Source organism: Gracilinanus agilis, unplaced genomic scaffold (genome assembly GCF_016433145.1).
Source record: "Gracilinanus agilis isolate LMUSP501 unplaced genomic scaffold, AgileGrace unplaced_scaffold60055, whole genome shotgun sequence".
Lineage (NCBI taxonomy): Eukaryota > Metazoa > Chordata > Mammalia > Didelphimorphia > Didelphidae > Gracilinanus > Gracilinanus agilis.
Window position 1 is genome coordinate 1 of NW_025395452.1, and position 5,571 is coordinate 5,571.

The 5,571-nt window shown below is 39.1% G+C and overlaps 1 pseudogene; it reads right to left on the reverse strand.

Moving 5' to 3' along the window:
• Positions 1-2,076: 2,076 nt before the first annotated feature.
• On the reverse strand, positions 2,077-2,580 carry LOC123256511 (annotated as a pseudogene).
• Between the last annotated feature and the right edge of the window lie 2,991 nt (positions 2,581-5,571).

Here is a 5,571-nt window from a genome sequence, read left to right on the forward strand (position 1 = left end):
AATATGCTGGTGATGGAATACTATTGTGCTCAAAGGAATAATAAACTGGAGGAGTTCCATGTGAACTGGAGAGACCTCCAGGAACTGATGCAGAGTGAAAGGAGCAGAGCCAGAAGAACATTGTACACAGAGACTGATATACTATGGTAAAATCGAATGTAATGGACTTCTGTACCAGCAGCAATGCAATGACACAAGACAGCTCTGAGGGATTTATGGTAAAGAATGCTACCCACATTCAGAGGAAGGACTACAGGAGAGGAAACATAGAAGATAATCAGTTGCTTGAATGCAGGGGCTGAGGCGGACATGATTGGGGATGTAGACTCGAAACTACCACACCAATGCAACTAACAACAATATGGAAATAGGCCCTAAACAAGGACACATGTTACAACCAGTGGAAATGTGCATCGGCCATAGGTGGGGGCAATGTAGGGGGTGAAGGGGCAATGTAGGGGTTTGAAGCATGTAAACAGGTTAGAAATGAATATTAATAAATGTTTAAAAAAATTAAAAAAATAAAATAATCACAACACATTCCTTTAGTATTATATTTAAAAATTTTATCATTAAATGATTTTATCTTATAAGGCTAAAGTTCACATCTTTTTAGGTATTTATCAATCAGCATAGCCCATAAAAGTCATAGAGATGGGAAATAGAGTGCTATGTGTGAGGAAGAACAAGACCAGATTACCTAGATAGTAAGAGAGAATGTCTTGCTTGCATGGTCATTTCAGTCCTGTCTGATTTTTTGTGATATCATCCAAAGTTTTCTTAGCTAAGACACTGGAATAGTTTGCCATTTCCTTCTCCAGCTTATTTTATAGATGAGGAAACTAATTTTATAGGGCTAAGTAACTTGACCAGGGGCACCCAATAGTGACTCAAGCTAAACTATGTCTTACTTATTTCTATTTATCAGTTCTTTCTCTAGAGATGAATGAAGTCCTTCTTCAAATAGTAGTTCTATTGCTGTGTATAACATTCCCTTGATTCTGCTAGTTTCACTCTTTATAATTTCATGTAGGTCTTTCTATGTTTTTTTTAACCCTTACCTTCCATCTTAGAATCAATACTGTGTATTGGTTCCAAAACAGAAGAGTGGTAAGGGCTAGGCAATGGAGCTTAAGTGACTTGCCCAAGATCACACAGCTGGGAAGTGTCTGAGGCCAGATTTGAACCTGAGACCTCCCATCTTCAAGCCTGGCTCTCAATTCACTGCCCAATTAATGGGCATCCCTTTAATGTCTAGTTCTTTGCTATCAGAAAGAGAGATGCTAAAATTTCCTGGTCTGTGATCAGGAGCTTAGATGAATAGATGAAAACAGCTTATCAAAAGTCCATAAGAAGTAGGAATCCATGACTTTTTTGTAAAATAAAGGAAGGAGATTTAGAAGTTAAACTATGACTAACTGCCCAACCAGCTTGCTAAACCACTGTTAGTCCCAAAGTGGTAGACAGATGGACAGGATTCTATTGTCTTGAGGAGAAAATGAACTTGAATGCATAATCTCTAAATGGTTGAATAGAATTATCACCCCCACCACTCCCACCACCATCATAATTTGTAATTCACAAATTGACAAGGACAATGGAGATTATGTGAACAAAAATAATTTATTAGAGATCAAGGGTGGAAGACCTGCTGCTTCTATGAGGACACTAAGAAAGAAAGTATGAGAACAATAAAATAGAAAATATTAAAAAAGAAGAAAAAAGTTAATTTGTTGCAAAGACTAAAACTTCAGGAATTAATACACTTATTCCAGCAGGTGACAGTGAGCTGGCAGCTCAGCTGAAAAGTGGTTCTCATATTATGAGATAGGTTATTAGCAGAAATTATATCAGGGGAGTCCAAGACTTTCAGCAGCAAGATGGTGGAAGGAAAATCATTCAGAATGAGACTGATTGACAACAAATATGTAGAGTAGGAGGATGGTTGGCTCTAAATCAAATCATTGCACATTTTGGACAGCAAGTAGATCAACAGCAGAATAGGGGTAGCATTGGACACAAACAGATGGGCTTACAGCAAGCCATCCGGGAGGAGATTGTTTCCTGGCAAGTTGGCTAACAGCAGGAAGGCTAATAGCAGCTATGCTGATAGCAAGGTTGGCAGCAGCTAGACACACAGCAAGTTGGCTCACAAAAAGTTGTTCGACAGCAGACTGTTCTACAACAGGTTGGCTGGCAGTGTGGTGCGCAGCAACTGGAGCCATAGCTATTGGGTTGGCAGCAGGTGGACACAAAGCAGGTTGGCTGACAACAAGTTGTTCTGTAACAAACTGTCCTGCAGCATGTTGGCTGGCAGCAGCTAGATTCACAGCAGTATGGCTGACAGCAAGGTTGGCAACAGCTGGGCACACAACAGATTGGCTTACCCCTTGTTTGACAGCAGACTGTTCTACAACAAGTTGGCTGGCAGCAAGATGTGCAGCAACTGGAGCCACAGATGGTAGGTTGGCAGCAGCTGGGCACACAACAGGTTGGCTCACAGCAACTTGTTCTGTAGCAGACTGTCCTACAGCATGTTGGCAGGCAGCAGGTAGGAGCAAAGCAGCAGGAAATGACCATGGTCTTGGTGGATGTAATTTCTGTTGAGTTGCAGAGACAAGTTTCCAAGATTCTGAGAACCTTTCTGTTCTGGGGTTTTATACACCTGTTCTCACAATGCAAATTTGTCCTTGTAAGCAGGATCTTTCCTTATTATTGTTTATGCCATATTCTTATTATGAATCTTATTAGAATAGATAATGGGGTTAGTTCCTCCACTGGATTCATCCAGTCTGTTCTTTCTAAGATGATAGAAAATTTGTCTTCAAGAATCACCTTCCTCATCATGAAAGCATCACCCATCATTATGCAGAGTAGTCTTTTTGCTTGATCATCTAATGGTGATGGATCATAGGAGATGCTCGCCGCCCTTTTTTTCTGAATGTTGATAGATTGGTAACTTCACCTAGTTAGCATAGCATGGCAGTACAACTTGCAACTCTGTTTTCACAGCAATGAATTCAGAGGTAAAAGCCTATGATTAAAGGTCTACATCATTTACTTGCCAGATATGTGATCTTAAACTAGTCACTTGCTTTCTCTAAACACCAATTGCTTTCTTCATAACATGGAGATGATTGCGACTTTTGTAGGTTATGTTACATAGTTCTCAGAGAATCTAATGAGCTAATTATATATGTTTCATTTTATGTTCTCCTGAACATTCAATAGCTTTTTCATCCCTCATTTTACAAATCTATTTCTTCTAAATTTGGCACTTAGGTTATGCATTTAGCTTGCTTCCCCAGTTTCAAACTCCATCTTCTCGTCTCACTTCATCTTCCTTGTCTTACCCTGACCTATCTAGAATTCTTGACTTAACTTTTATTGTTATTATTTAGTTCTTCCCATTTATTAGTTCAAATAAGAGTGGAGGTGTTTTGTGATGTTTGTCTGAGGTTCCAATTACATTCTCTGTCTCTCTGTGTCTGTCTCTGAAGTAAAGGGAAGAAAAGTGAGTTTAGAGTGTAGGGTTTAAAAGACATTATGAGGATATTGTTTTTATGTGCTATTAAATAGGGAACCACTAATAGTTTTTGAACTGAGTTAAATGATCATCATAATTGTTCAATAGGAAGAACAATCTGGCTTTTGTTCTTATGATGGATTATGAAAGAAAAGACTTCCAGGTGGGCATTATTATTGGGGGATTATTTAACAGTTGAAATCATTATTTCTTTATTAACCAACTGCTATATAGAACTAGAACTGGATAGTAGGGTCAAAAAAAAAAACAACCTTGCTGCCTTCATCCATTGTTGACATTCTGGAAGGGAAATAGAACAATAAGTGGAGTAGAAAGAAACTAATTATCCATATTAACAGACATTCTAGATCAAAAGGCATAGCAAAACCAATGACATGTTTGAGGGAACAGTGTAAATAGGATTAGCTATTTTATAATTATTTGAAATGAGGAAAGAGAAGGGATAAAAATAATAGAGAAGAGATCCAGGTTAAGATGGCAGCAGAGTAAAAGGCAGCTGCTTAACCTCTCCTAACCGAAGCATGTAGGACTCCTCAAGGGGACATAAAAACAAATCCAGACGAATGAAGGGACCCCACAACAGGGCACAGTGTTGAAGGTACGTGGAATCGGGGCATTTCCATGCTATAAACGGGTGAAACAGCTCTCACTAAATCCTGGGCTGAGCAACCCCCCTCCCCCACACCCCACAACACCTACAGTGCCAAGGCCAGTGCACAAGAGTTAAAGCAGGTTTGGGGCATCCATTAAGTCATTGGTAGCTCCAGGGCCTGCTCCTGAGAGCAGCAAGACTTAGGACCACAAGAGGCTAAAGAACTCACACGGACTTTGAACACAGACCTTGAGCTCAGGCACGGGTAAAAGTGTTGATGTAGGTGCAGACAAAGATCTTGAGCGCAGGCTTGGACCTCTAGTGGAGACCCTGTGCAGATGGTTGCACAGCTGTAGAAGCAGTGCCCTGAGACTGTTGAAGGAGCCTCGGGCAGAGGGGCAGGCAGGGGGACCACCAGGAGGCTTGACCCCGAGAACAATGAGACCTGAAACCTCGGGAGCCTAGAGAGCGCAGACAGACCCTGAGTGTGAGGATACATTTCCAACACACTAGAGCAGCAAGAAGTAGAAAGAGAAACACCATTTAAAATCACCCTAGATAATATAAAATGCTTAGGAATCTACTTACCAAAACAAATACAGCAATTATATCAAAACAACTACAAAACACTTTCCAATCAAATAAAACTGCATCTAAATAATTGGAAAGCCATTGATTGCTCATGGGTAGGACGAGCTAACATAATAAAAATGACAATTCTACCCAAATTAATTTATCTATTTAGCGCCATACCTATCAAGCTACCAAAAAACTTCTTTACTGAATTAGAAAAAACTATAACAAATTTCATTTGGAATAACAAAAGATCAAGAATATCAAGGGAAATAATGAAAAAAAAATGTGAAGGAAGGGGGCCTAGCAGTACCAGATATTAAACTATACTATAAAGCAGCAGTCATCAAAAGAATATGGTACTGGCTAAGAGATAGAGAGGAGGAGCAGTGGAATAGACTTGGGATAAATGACATCAGCAAGACAGTGTATGACAAACCCAAAGAGCCCAACTTTTGGGACATGAATCTACTATTTGACAAAAACTGCTGGGAAATTTGGAAAACAATATGGGAGAGATTAGGTCTAGATCAACATCTCACACCCTACACCAAGATAAATTCAGAATGGATGAATGACTTGAATGTAAAGAGGGAAACTATAAATAAGTTAAGTGAACATAGAGTAGTTTACTTGCCTGATCTCTGGGAAAGGAAAGATTTTAAAACCAAGCAAGAGTTAGAGAAAATTACAAAATGTAAATTAAATGGTTTTGATTATATCAAGCTAAAAAGCTTTTGTACAAACAAAAACAATGTAGTCAAAATCAGAATGGAAACAACAAATTGGGAAAAAATCTTTATAACAAAAAACTCTGACAGGGGTCTAATTACTGAAATATACAAGGAGTTAAAGCAAT